This window comes from Syngnathoides biaculeatus, chromosome 15 (genome assembly GCF_019802595.1).
Source record: "Syngnathoides biaculeatus isolate LvHL_M chromosome 15, ASM1980259v1, whole genome shotgun sequence".
Classification (NCBI taxonomy): domain Eukaryota; kingdom Metazoa; phylum Chordata; class Actinopteri; order Syngnathiformes; family Syngnathidae; genus Syngnathoides; species Syngnathoides biaculeatus.
Genome location: NC_084654.1, coordinates 15,455,881 through 15,470,741, shown reverse-complemented (window position 1 = coordinate 15,470,741; position 14,861 = coordinate 15,455,881). Strand labels below are relative to the sequence as shown.

The following is a 14,861-nucleotide window of genomic DNA, read 5'->3' as shown; positions in this document are numbered from 1 at the left end:
AGGATAATGCAGACATTTTGTGACTTGCTGTTAAGGAGAGCTCTGCGGAGAAACAAGACTCATCTGAAGGGAAGGACCGTGGACCTTCAACCTCAGACACTGACATCGGGCAGAGGGGAATTAAATTTCAACTCCTGACATGACTGCATCGAGGCTTAAATGAACCTGAAAACTTTTCTCCTTAGCAGTAGGGGGAACCTCTTTGAGAGTGATGTCACCTTATCTTTAACTGAGAGCACAATGCAGAAAACAAAGTACAACTGAATCAGAATCGGAAACAGCTTTATTGTGCCAAGTATGTAACAACACACGCGGAATTTTTCTCCAGTAGTAGTTGCTGGTGAGACAAGCTAGCATCAATTGACCTTTGCAGTTCCAGCCAGTGTGTATCAATTGCAGCTGATTGCCCGTGAGGAGACTGTACTGAACAGCAGTCTCCATATATCTCCCAAAACAAACTTAAACCAGAATTCCTTCAATGTTTGTCACTTCTCCTTGAAATAACTGAAAATGCTTTTCCACTGAGCAATAGTCAGCAAATTTCTCCAGACTATGTTCACAAACTACCATGCACATTTGCAGGGAATTTCTGAATGGCAATCAACTTGCAGGCAAAATGTTCTAATTTAACTTTGGACTTTTACTGGCTTAAACATTTTACATTTAAGAACAAATTGTGAAAATTTGAAGACCAGTTAAGCGTGCGAAATCCTGGCTACAAATCATTGTCGACAGGGTGTGACCGAAGCCAAACGTAGTCGTCTAGGATTGTATGTACTACAACTCCCATGTTACATTGCGCTAACTCGCCCTCTGTTTCCCTGGCACTGTGGTATTACCATCTCTCTCCAGTCAGGCAGAGTCATCCCTCGAGTCTCGCTTTTATTACCTTGTTGACACCAGCTGCTACTTTTAAGCACTTTTAAATGCTGAGTCGGAGCGGAGGCTCAAATCACAGAATTAATGCCGTTATTCCTGCCCAGCTTTCATTTTGGCAGCGCTTTTAAGCCCGGGACTTAACAACAAGCCTGGGTTTTATTCATTCAGACAGCTGGTGGGAATAACGTGGTTGCCAGTGGCATAGAACAGCGTGTGGGACTTAAAGTGTGCACGACACGTGTGGGAGGGCATCTGAATATTCAAGTGTTCTTTTAAGAGTTGCTCATTTGCTGTCCAAATATTAAAAACAGGCATGATGGTCAGTTTCTGTAAACAAAGATTGAGCTGTCATTCTCAGTTTTGGCATCGGAAAAGGTGATTAAAATGAAATGTGGTGGGAATGTGACATAACCAAATGTTGCAGATTCCTCAATCCTTCTTCGCCAGGGTGACACTCTACTTGCCACTTGCTGCTACGCCTGCGTGAAGTCAGTCGCCTCCTCTTACGTGCACACATGCACGCAGCGCGCACACACACACATACACGCGTTCAATCTTTCACTCACTTCACACACAGCAACCAAGCAATGCTATCGAGCAGCTGTACCTCTCCCTATGTGCAGAGTGTTGATCTCAGTTCTTCTCTCACACACAGTGAGCATATGTCAGTCACAAATAAGACAGACTTGGCGTTCATGATTTTAAATCAGATATTTGGCCTTCATTTCATTTTGTAGAAGCTGCCTCCGTGGTGAGACCCGAGGCATTGCAATGGTTTTGTGGTTGGGTGCACATCATCGGCAAGAGACGTCGTGGAGTAGCACCGAGTAGTTTGGCCCAGAGGTCACTTGGTTTTTCACAAACTTGTGCCATAGGAAATGATGGAAACTAAAACACTGTAAAAACAAAAATGACGAAGGGGAAGCAAGCAAAGAAACCGCTGCAGTGAACCCCAGATTGTGGTGGATAACACTGCAGCATCCAGAGCTATGGTAAACTAAAAAGGGAACGCTAACAGTATGTGCATTCATTTTTGTCATTTCTAGACATGGAACCTCAAAATTTTAAATGACCCACCAATGACGATTCTGCTTAACCAATCATTAAGTTGCAGTGGTTTACGTCATTCATATGTTACTTGCTTAGTACACTTTGAACTTGTGCTGAATCTCGAATTAACATCTAGTACTTTATTGTGACAAAGGGCTTATGGCCGTGTTACCCTGAGAACCCCTGATCTCGTCAGATCTCGGAAGCTAGTACTTGGATGGGAGATCACCTGGGAATACCAGGTGCTGTAAGCTAAACTCCCTGGCTAAATACATATGGGTTGTGTCAGGAAGGGCATCCAGTGGGATATGGGATAATTTCATGTTTCGGCGGATGTTTGTTGGTCGGTGGCTTGCTTAAAGCTGCATTGGATTTACACATGGAAGGTTTAGTTACATTCATTTAGAGTCATATATGACTGGTCCTTGCCCCTAAATGTAATTCCTGTCTGTGCATTTGCAATGTCTTTGATTTTTCTCAAAGAAGCAGAAAGAATAATAACTACCAAACAGATTGACCTATCCATTTTGTTGCTGGATATAAAATGTAGTTATTTTCTGCATGCAAATCATACACATTTCATGATTTATGAGAGAACGAAACTAAACCTGTGTTCAAATTAAATTATAAAAAGCTGTGTGGTGAAGATAGAAATCGTCACCTAAGTTGAAATTGTTGCCAGTGTTGTTTTTTCTTCAACGAACGGAGAGACGAGAAAACCTGCAGTTACTGAGCAAAAACGTCTTTGAACCTTCAAGAATGTTCCAAAATTTAACATGGATAATGATTAATATAAAATGCCGTGCTATTGAATACACTAAATTGTGCATGTTTCAAACTTGTGTTTACAATACTAAGCCTTTCAGAGGCCACCTGAGGAGAGAAAATTGCCAGAGGATCCAAAAACGAACCGCTCCGACTGGTTCAGTTTTAATAGTCAAATAAGAACAAAAATCTGCAAAAGCACCTGTGCTGGTGATATCATGCTCTCACTGGTATCCCATTCTCGCCCGAGGCAGCATTCAATATTTAACCTTGTTCTTCACCTCTCCCTGCCCTCGCAGAATGAAACCTTACTCTTCCTGTTCAGCCACCACAAGCAAAGCGGCTAAAAGACACTGTGTTAACACTTATTCGGACATATTTATTTTGTCATCATAGTCCCCAAAAAATTACATCCAAAATTGGTCACAAAAGAGCCCCCCTGATTCCTCCCGACCCTCCCCCCCCCCCCCCCAAAAAAAAAAGAGTTCAGCAGAATAAAGTGAGCATGACAAAGAGAGTCTTCAGTTAACCTAAGATGCAAGTTTTTGTAATCTAGGAGCAAACTGGAATACCTGCAAAGAAAACAAAAACAGAAAAAAAACACGTTTTCCTGTAGCACTGCTAGCGTAAGGAGGAAGTCAACAACAAAGATGATAGTCAAAGAATGTTAGACCGTCACTTTTATTGGACTATTGCTGTGAAATTTTAAAACAATTCAAAATTTGATAGTCAAACAATAATCAGACTACCTTTTGTACAATTCTCCAACTGAAAAATGAAAGAATTGTGCGCCGCACAAAACCAAATTGCACTGTATGGTTAAAAATAGCTGCGATTGGCTGGCAATCAGTTCAGGGGTGTACCCCTCCTGCTGCCGAATGACATCTGGGATTTGCTCCAGCACTCCCTCGACCATCGTGAGGATAAGCGGCTCAGAAAATGGATGGATGGATGGATGCTTTAAAACGGGTTCAAGCTTTTAATTGGAAACTGGAGGTGTGTCATCAAGACAATGACACACGACTGTCCTCTCAGCCTGCACCCAGCAGGATACAGGAGAGGAGCAGCTGTGAGTCACACTCATGACTTCCGATTGAGGTAGACCTCTGCAGGCTGGTAAACAGATACAGATGTACAGAGCTGAGAACAGGACAAAAGAGGAAGGTCAGTCTTCTAACAATGGAACGGTAGCAGCAAGGTCAACCCCACTCAGTCACTGGGGGGCCTGCTGAAGCTACTGTACTAGAAAATTGCCAGTGTGAGATGGTAGAGGTGGTTTATATGAATTAAATTTTAAGTTTTGCACAAGAGAAACATTGTTTCAAGTGCAAAATAATTTCTTACTGACATTAATTGACATTAAAACCCACAGCGACACATTTTCACTTTTTGTTTCTCACAAAATAGAGATCCGTGTAAATTAAAGCCAATGTTTGTATTTTTTTGGTATGATTGCAGCCAAGACTACAAAACTGCAAGAATTCTCTAAAGACTTCTAACGACTCAACGCAAACCACCAAATGTTGGGAATATTTGTCAAAGGATTTACATTTTCAGGCATGAGGAAGTGTTTGTCAGATCGATCGGGTACAAACGGCAAAGTTCCCATGAGTAACTAACAAATAATTTCGCTTGACGGTGAGAGAACCTGACGAAATTCACCTGCCAAACACACATACCGCACACACAAGCTTTGTCAGGAACTGTTACCTCCCCAGGGTGTGACTCCCCACCTGGGAGCTCCATTCTGTCAGTGTGCATTAGCTCAGTTACCCTTTCATCCTCTCCTGTTACACTTGTTCCCAGAGTTTTCTCCCCTAGACCGGGGTCACTATTATCCCTGTCCACAATTGGAGGCACTGTAGAGGGTAACAGCAAGGCTTCGTAATGAAGGATCAATCTTTTTTTCATCTTGAGTGGCCCGGGTTCACGAACGGAGAGGTGACAGCCAAGCTGAGTGGAAAGAGGTTTTGATATTATGTCTCTGTTTGAGAGTTAGTGCTGAAGGTGTCAACTTGAATTAGATTTTCGAGTCAAGACACAAATGGGTATATTCAAAACCAAAATATTTCCCCTCTCTGAACTCAAAAAATACAACACCTATATAATATCAGCAGACTTTGCTTAGGTTTGGTAAACTGGCAAGTACATTGCCAAGGGAAAAGGTGGCACAATAACACCTAACAGCATAGCCATTTTACCCAATAGAAAGCAGAAGCAAGAAACAATGGTGGAATCTGCCCTCTCTCACCGTAAACGTGCAATTACGAAAAACAGCAACATTCATACTGTGTTGAAACACATTTAAGTGAAATGGACCAAATGTACAAATTTAAAGCTTTAGTTCTCAACAATTACATGTCATGCAGCATTATTGCTTCAGGAGCTCAGTCCAGGTTTCACAACGTGGTCCGTTTTGTAATTCTCTTCATCAGAATTCTTTCAAAGGCTTTTTCAGTTCCACTCTCGCTCCAAGCAGTTTGCCACTGACTTTATGTAAGAAAAGAACACATCCTAGTGTTTTCTTGGGAAGCAAGATGTTCTGAAGCAAAGCAAATTTATTTATTTAGCGCATTTAATACACAAGGTAATTAAATGTGCTTCACATGAGAAAAAGTTTTTGAATAATGAGGGGAAAAAACATCTTAAACAGGGAAAAAAAACAACAAATATTGATAAAAATAACTATATTTAAAAACGAGAAAAATAAATACAATTAAAGCAGCATACAGTGCAAGAAAAATCCTTCAAAGCTGGAAATACTCTAAAGAGCATGAGAAAAGTGAAAGGTTTTCAACCTGAATTTACACTTGGGGCTGACCTCACCTTTGTTGGCTACTTATTCCATTTGTGTGCAGCACAATAGCTAAATGCTGCTTCACCATGTTTACTTCGTACAATGCGCTCCACTATTTGAGTCTTTCAATCTCAGTGCTCTCCTTGGTTTGTTTCGTAAGGATTTGTTTCATGTATTTGTGACCTAAACCATTTAGTGATTTTTTCGACCAGTACCAGAATATCAAAATCTATTCTAAAGCTGACTGGAAAAGAGTTATGGACTTTAAAATTGGAACAGCAAGGGTGCACGAACTGGCACTTGGACCCCATTGGTCATTGCTATTTTTTGAGCACTTCCAATGGTTCCAAAGTAGCTCCTTTCTTCCAAGTAGAACCTAAACCATTTAAGGACAGTTTCATTTAGTCCGACCCATGTTTCCGACCTATTTAGCAGTATATTATGATATTCTGTATTAAAAGCCCCACTGAGATCCAACTAGAGCAAAATTGACACATTTTCCGAGTCAGTATTCAACCTTATATCATTTAACACTTTGATAAGAGCAGATTCTCTACGATGATGAGTTCGTAAACATGATTTGAATTAGTCAAAAGGTCAATTTAAGTAAAAAAAAAAAACTGCTGAGTTGATTAAAAATAATCTTAGCTATGAAAGGGAGATTTGAGATTTGAGCTGCGCAAGAGCTTGCTAACATGGAATCATCCAGTGCTCTGTTTTTTTTAGAATAGGTTTAACAGCAGCTACTTTAAGAGCTTTAGGAAACATGCCAGACAGAAGTGAGCAATTGAATATTTGTTACAAATCAGCCAGCACTGACTTCACAATACTTTTGAAAAAGTCTGATGGTATTGAGTCAAGACAGCTCGTTGGTGGTTTCAACTGTTAAACCGTTTTCTCTACAGTTTTTTCTACAGTCAAATGTATCAAATTCTGACATGGTAATCGGGTTTTTCCTGGGTGGCTTTCGATGTCGAATCATTTTATCATTTTGATGATTTATGTTGACATTTGACCTGATGGACTGGATTTTTTCACTAAAATAACAGGCAGACTCATTGCATTTATCAGCATTTGGTAGTTCTGGAGCTATTTGAATGGGGGGTGGGGGGTGAGCAAGAGTGGGAGTGTTATTGAGTCTTGTTTTCTAGCCCTGACTAAGTGAACTTTATGAATTTACACATTCTGTTTTGTGTGTTTGCAGAACATCTATATTGCAATGTGGTACCATGCTCTGTTATACTGTAATGCAGTATCTGGAATTGTAGTTTATTTGACGTTCTCATTCCACACTCTGGCTCGCTTTTCCCTGCAACACTTCAACTGTTGCTTGGCTTGTTTGCACTTGTCCTGTTCTTAAAGACACAAACAAGCCATTGTCATGTGTTACAACAGTTATAAATAAATAGAAACTGTGAGAGCGAGAGCTTAATGACCCTTTGCCTTTGGGCTCCTGTAATGTCTAACCAGTCTAAGGTAAACATTTACCTGCAGACATGATCTTGAATTAATGAGTGATCACCGCCTGGGGCGAAACCAGGGTTCTATTTCCCGACTTAACATACTAATAAGTTGTCCAGGTGTGTGTGTGCACCGCAGGAGGTAGGAGTGAAGGAACACGGAATTAACAGCAAAGCAAAAGGTGAACTCAAAGAGCAGACAAGTCAGAGACTGTTTTTCTGGCAAGGTAAAAGACCAAAAACTTGGTGGTGTAAAATGACAATGTGCTCATTAAATGGTACTGAAAGCCACCATTGGTGTCTTTTAAAATGTGCATGATAATTCCATCATACTACTGTCAAAGGAACGGTATCAAGTCAAAGAGGTACAGAAATTGACGAAATTGTTGGTACGTATAATTTTGTTCCGATTGTCTTTTAAGGCAAGTAATGATTTGTACAACGCTCACTGCAGAATAGTCACATGTTGCGAGGTATTTTGGTCTACACCTCATGAGCAAACTGCTCCCATGGTTTCATGATTCATGAGTGCCTTCTCCGGACTGCATTGTTTCAGCTCCTACCTCAGATGCACAATCGGACTTCGTGTCAGTTTCTTCCGAGTTGTCTGGGTCCACATTCGCTTACGGCCATGCTACCCTGAGAATGCCTGATGTCCTCAGATCTCGGAAGCTCAGTGGGTTTGGCCCTGGTTAGTACTTGGATGGGAGACCGCTTGGGAATACCAGGTGCTGTAAGTCTCTCTCCCCAGCTAAATGCAGAGGGGTTGCGTCAGGAAGGGCATCCGGTATAAAACTGTGCCTAACAAATATGCGTTCATCTAAGATGACGCGCTGTGGCGACTCCTAACAGGACAAGCCGAAAGGAAAAGAAAAAGAAGGTCTGGGCTCTCGTTCATCAAGTGTGCGTATCTCCAGAAGTCTGCGAACATTCGTAGGCAAAGTATGGGATTTATCGAGATGGTTTGATGAATGGGGAGGTGCATCAATTTACACACCGCTCTGACCCATGCATACACACAAAACCTTGTGGTACAACAGTGAAACTACACAGAGGATGCACTAAAAGCGTCACCAAAGCAATCCAAGTGTGCAACGAGCACCCGCCGTCCCCGGGATTTGTTGCAACCAGGAGATTTTAGCAGGAGATTGAAGACAAGTGAGTCATTTCGCAATAGGCACTAATCCGAATCATGCCTCTGGCCCCAAATTACAGTACATCTAGTTCCCATATAGAGAATCGCCAACAATCCAAAAGGACTTCCCAAGTATAGTTTGAGCCATAGTTTGCACTAACATTTCAACTGAAGCGCCATTACACAACCAATTCAGCCACGTGAACAGGAAGGGATTGTATTCAATCAATGCACACACAAAAATTTGCAATCCACTTTGCTTGGAGGAACACATGATTCATTCATTCATTCTATAGAATAGCTCTGTGTGTGGGTGCAAGAGAGCCTCCAAGCAGGAGGATAGGACAGTCTAAAAAAAATGTGTAACATGTCTTGTAAAAAACCTTTACACCCCTTTATTATTATGAAAGTTTTTGTGAACATTTCTACTTTATGCTCCTTCCATCTATGAAAATATCAGAATGACCACCTCAATATTTGTGAGTAAAAAGAAGCTCAGCATTTTCCTCATAAGGAACATCACAGTGAGCAAGTATGGAGAGGACAATTTTAATGCCCATAAAATCCTATATATTGGGGTGGTTGATCGAATATTTGCCGAGGTTATAAATAGAGATGTTGACAAATTTGGGCGATAAATGATGGCAGGTTCCAGCCCGCATGCAGCCTGCCATCCTGCTGGCTGTTTACCCAATAATGTCTAACCCTCCATTCTCTGAACTTTATCCTCACTATTCCCAAAGAAACAAGGACAAATTTAACGCACTACTTGGATGCAACTGGCGAGGTGCTGTTGAATCATACAGGGTCTTCTTCCAGTACTCAAAGAACAAAAATGACTTAATTGATTGCTAAATCTTTCCATATAAAAATCAAGTCAAACGTAGACAACTTGAATAAACCCTGAAATCCAGTTCGCTAGATCAAAAACCGGAGAGAAGTCATGCACAGCTAACCAGATAAAGAGATTCTTAGCGCGTGTAATTTTTTAAATCCGCAAAGATGAACTCATTAGCATCTCCCTTGCATACAAGACTGTACAGTTTGCGAAACAAATTGTGACATATCATATAACATAATAGTAAACATTTTGTGCAGCAAATCTTTCCACTTCCATCCAAGGAGAGTATCTGAACTATAATCCGACTTCTATTTCCATTCCAACTTTGTCACTCTACAGGTTAACCAAGTCCAATGAAAGTGACAATTGGTTCTGTTCCTCTCACCATCATCACCTTGAAAATCCAAACAAGCATTGAGACACCAGCAAGGCCACATTCTCATTTAGCGTTGTTCGTGTTGCGGGACATAAGGGCTATTAATTCTATCTGGGCTTCATTAATCCACATTTTCCCATCCGGCTCGAGCGTCCTTAATCATCCTTTCAGCCTTGGCCAGCGAGGCCTCCAGTGGCCAAATGCAACCAGGGTCACAGCGCGTTCCCCCGGCCTCGAGGGAGCATGTGGGTGCGTCCACGTGCATACAAAAACACAGATTATTAAACAGGTCATCTATCTCAATCACTGTTGTTGGAGCCATGTCAGTGCAGTTTTCCATTGGGTTTGACTGACTTTGTCTAGTTGGGCTCTCCCGAGTTGGAGGTCACTTAGATTGTTGTAGGGACATTAAAAAAAAACAAAAAAAACAATGGAGACTTAACTTTTTGTTTAACGAAGCAATCATTGTTGGTGACTATTTAAGTAGCCCCAAAATTTAAAGGCCTCATATTTTACCAAACCAACTTTTTCTAGTACTTGGGATAGTATATTGGCATGTGAAATATGGATTAAAATCACCCACGAGAGGCTTGAAAGGAAGTCACTCAAATTTCGTGAGCTCATCTACGTTACTTGCAAAGATCACGAGTCACCTCTCTGCCCATGTGTCAATGCTCTCGACGTAAAAGACGTGTACTCTCACAAGTGAGTCATCTACACGGAGGCAACCAATGGACCTTTCCAACGTGTCAATCACTCTGACAATAGTAGCCAATCAGATAGCCGTATTGTATTAACCCCTTTCTTGACACGGCCCTCTCGGCGTATTGTCCCACAAGCAATGCTGGTTATCAGTAGCGTGCGCTTGGAAAAGTTAATGTTACGAAGAAAATGTTCCTCAGATGTGATTCTGCAATTCTGATGAAAGATATCCTGCGAGGTTACAAGGGGCCTCCTTGATTCATTTTCCAAAGCCTAAAACACAGTTGACGAGGTGTTTATGATGGATTAAGGATTGCAGAAGAGAGCACGTACAACTAAATGTGGACAATATCAAAAAACACAAGGCTGTACGTTCGAAGGTAAGTGAGGGAGAAGTATCGTCGCTGAGTTTGATTGAATTGTTATCAGTGCTTTATACATTGCAGGAGAACAACTTTCACTTTGTTAGTGTATCACTGACCGGCATGAAGCGTTTAATGTTTTATTCCAAAGAGTCGGGTTAGGGATATGGAAATGTCCGATGTCATGCTAGAGAAATGCCCATTTGCCTATTTGTATCACAACAGACTTTGAAGACAGAGCACTGGGTTCGATTACGAGCCAAGTCAAAAGACTACAATGAGATTACTCGTGATCTTTCCAAGTAAAAAGTACTCACCTTGCTTTACATGCGGAGTACAATGCCACTATTTTATCCTGTTGGATTTCAATATGAAGTTTGTGATTGATGTGTTACAAACTTCATATTGAAACATTTTGCTCTGACATTGGATCCTGCTCTGTCCAAAATCTTAATTCTGTGTACATATCCTTACGTGAAATAGTTGAGACATCTCTGTATAACTCTCTTGGACAAGTCTGACGCATTTGGCAAAAAACATACCACAATATTATCTGGAATACACGATAGAGAATCCACTTAAAACATGTTCTGTTCGATCGCCATTTTCGAAGCTTGTGGGACATGGCTAAGGGGATGGAGCTTAAGATCGCCATCGGAACGGTCCATAAGTGGAAATGGTTGCACTTGGCAAAATATGGGCAAAGCAGATACAAAGCTGGGTCAAACAGAAGTAGCTGTCAGAGGGAACTTTCTGGACACTCGTATGACAAAACCAAGGTGTTTTTTTTTTTTTTTAATGAACACTGAACACAATTGACACTTTTACACAACGTCCATGTTAGAGAGTCACTCTGTGGGTCTAAATAGCCCAAATATGGAAACCAGACCAGCTCCATATTTCTTCCATTTTTATTCATGCAAGATATAAAATCTCCCACATTTTTATCTAAATGTACTTTAAAAACTAAATTTCTTGTTAATATGAAACACACTATCCAGGTAGTCCATCGTTTTTGTATGGTTTATTGTTTGAGGAGAGCTGAGCTGGGTACCATTATGCAGATACCAAAAGGTTACAATTTGTGGAATGAAGGGAGGGAGGAATAGCACAGAGAAGGTCGGCACACACAATGGAAACTGGAGAGGGTAATCTGCTGGAAATCTCTCCCTGCTCGTTAAAGGTTAACATGCTTTACTATCTGTCGGCTGGATGAAGACATAAGAGGACCCCCGTGTGCATGTTTAAGCAAATCGAGATGATGGGGGTGTGGGGGGGGGGGGGGCAGTAATGCGACTTGGCAAGCAAATTATAATTAAGCACAAGAAAATGTTTTAATCAGAAGTGGGTAGAGTAGTCATATATTGCACTCAAATACTTTTGAATAATATTAAATGTAAAAGTAAAAAGTAGACATCCAAATATTTACTTCCGTAAGAATAAGAACATGCGCCATGAAAAAATATTCTAGCAAAGCGCAATTTGCAGGTAACCTGATTTTTTTTAATTAGAGCATGAACATCAAATTAAAAATATCAACACACAACTGGCGGGATTTCAATATTTAACTGCCAAAAAAAGGCAACAACTCATGCATTGGGCATAAATTCACTTCAAACACTTGTGTGTGCGCATTTGCTAATTTTGCCTCTTCCGCTACCAAAACAACAGCAAAAACCTCTGCAAGGTTTTTTCTCAAGTTACAAATATACAAGTTTGCACAGTCTCATTTGAAGAGAATTTTTTTGTTGTGTTTATTTGCTTATTTTCTGTGTAAAATATGTTAGAATACAATACTCGGGGTGACAGATTTATTTTTCTGTTGTTTTTTTTTATTGCTAAAAACACTAAAATGTGAAATAAAAGGACGCCGATGAGCTGTAAGAGGCAGTGTGTGGTAGTGAGGTAGGGGGATTCGTTCTTTCTATCCAGATGAGCGTAAGCACGTAGAATAATTGCCACCGAGTGCAGGATTGCAACTGAGCAGATGTTAAGAGTAATGACGGTGGAGATTACCCAATAATTGTAACGGTGTAAATCATTTTTGAAGGGGGGGAGAATGAGACAAGGGGAAAGAAGAGCGATGGAACAAAGGAGGATGAATGAAAAAGAGAGAAATCTGTGTATCATTCATTCATCCATTAATATTGGTGGAAAAAAAAGATTATTTTATTTGTTTTTAAATCTAACACGAAAAGCCTGCCTTTGAATATAAAAATAGCTAGAGTAATGGCAACGTAAACGGTGTGGTGGGGGTGGATGTGGGTGCAGGGGGGAGGGGGGTTAGTGAACAGGATCATGGCGATTATGACAATGTGGCTTCTGGTGTTATTGTCTACATTTGGGAGCTAATCGCCGGGACGCAAGCTGCCGCCTGAGGCCCCGGGATCAGAGACGGACGGGGAGGCCCCCCCCCCAATCTCGGGATGCCATGACACATTTCTCTGCGATGTCCCGCAACGAATTGACACACCCCTCACCCCGTGGCCCAGCATGCAAGGGTCAACTAAAAGCGAGAGTGTGTACATGTGCGTATATGCAAGAGCGAGTGTGTGTTTGTGCATGTGTGTGTCTGACTGGCTCCGTTGTCACCTTGATTGTGTAATAAACTTGATTCAGTTAAGCGTGAATTATTGTTAATTGAACTAAAAAGTAATTTTCTTAATTGAAAGCCAGGGGGAGGGGCGGCGCGGATTAACGACATAAAGGAACATTTCCTTCAATTGCACTCTGCCGGCATCTTGACGATTTTACCTTGTCTAATTTCCTTTTTCCTGTTAACGCTCGTGTCATTATTTTTATTCTCTATCCTGCAACTATTGTAAAAGACAGTAATCTAATTGGCTGTAAAAGTAAAAACTCTGCTTTGTCCCCACTAAAAGGCCATTTTTACCAGAAGTGCCCTGTGATCGCACATGCTTTAGCTGACACCGTTTGAAATGATTCAAATGATGAATTTAAAATTTTTCGACTTAACTGCACTGAAATAGATTATTTCAATGACAAATCAAGATTCAGGTACCAGAAAAGAAAAAGTGCATGCGCATCATCATGTCATGCAAGCATGACAACATGTTTTGTCCATCCATCCATTTTCTTTGCCGCTTATCCTCACGAGGGTCACGGGGGGTGCTGGAGACTATCCCAGCTGTCAACGGGCAGGAGGTGGGGTACACCCTGAACTGGTTACCAACGAATCGCAGGGCACATAGAGACAAACAGCCGCACTCACAATCACATTTAGCGTGTTCAATTGATGTTGCATGTTTTTAGGATGTGGGAGGAAACTGTAGTGCCCGGAGAAAACCCACGCAGGCACGGAGAGAACATGCAAACTCCACACAGGCGGGTCCGCGATTGAACCTGGAACCTCAGAACTGTGAGGCCAATGCTTTACAAGGTGATCCGCCGTGCCGCCCAACATCTTTTAATGATACGAAATGCAGTTAGTGCTAATTTCGCTATGACAATAGTCTAAAAAGTGATTAACAATAGCAGCATTAGCCAGCAATTGCCAAAATAAAGTCAACGATGCGATAGATGGATCTATTCCATAATTCAACTCTGGCTGCCATCTCGCACATGTGTCATGGTTAAATATACACATTTGCAACACAAATTGCTCTCACTGGCCCAAGCAATAAAATGAAGATACTTCAAATGTGATACTGTCTGGACAAAGACCTTGAAATCCTATTTTCTTCCATTTTTGTTGGTAAGTGCGTATCTTAGTATAATGTATCGTAGATAGCACGATGGACCTTCTGGTTACCTCGTCTCCCTCACAAGTCTGGCGTTGGAAACCCGGTCCTGTCTTTCCTATGGCGTTTACATGTTCTCTCCCCATGCTTGCATGAGTTTCGTAAAGGTATTCCAAAAATTTGGATGTTAGGTTAGTTGAAGACTAAATTGTCCTAAGGCATAAAGATGAGTATGAATGCCTGTTTTTCTGAGTGGCCTGACAACCAAATTAGAGCGTACTCTATCTCTCATCCAAAGTAAAGTGTGATTGGCTCCAGCCCACTCATGACACTGATGGGGATAAGTACTAGAGGAAATGGCCAGATGGGTAGAGGAATATATTTTAATAAATGGCCTTTCCTACTGCCAATAGGTACTGGGAAAGTCGAAAAATGTCATGTAAAGCACGAAAAGGGTTAAATTAAACCTTAGAATGGGTGCCCTGAGCAAGAAAACTGTCTCTTTCTGTAAATATAGCTTTTCACCGAGGAATTTACACAACATAAAGAGTATGTTCTCTTTAATTAAAGATGTTTTTGCAGGAATGATGGTCATCATGCGCTTGCTGACCTCCACATCTATTCTTCTCTTCAAAGAACAAACAAGGCCGTGTGGAAGGCAGCAATGTTTTGGAATCCAAATCCACATACCGGAGCTGCTGGTGAGCTTCAGGAAACACACACACCACATTCCAGTAAACACATGTGGAATTACCAAGGCAAGCGCTCCTGGTCTCAAGCCTAGTCAAATATT

The 14,861-nt window shown here is 41.2% G+C and overlaps 1 protein-coding gene and 1 pseudogene across 9 annotated transcripts in view; one reads left to right on the top strand and one right to left on the bottom strand.

Moving 5' to 3' along the window:
* The window catches only part of LOC133513351 (uncharacterized), a 197,631-nt gene that overhangs the window by 122,137 nt on the left and 60,633 nt on the right, over positions 1-14,861 (bottom strand). The gene's annotated exons all lie outside the window — the stretch shown is intronic.
* LOC133513875 (5S ribosomal RNA) lies at positions 7,573-7,691 on the top strand (annotated as a pseudogene).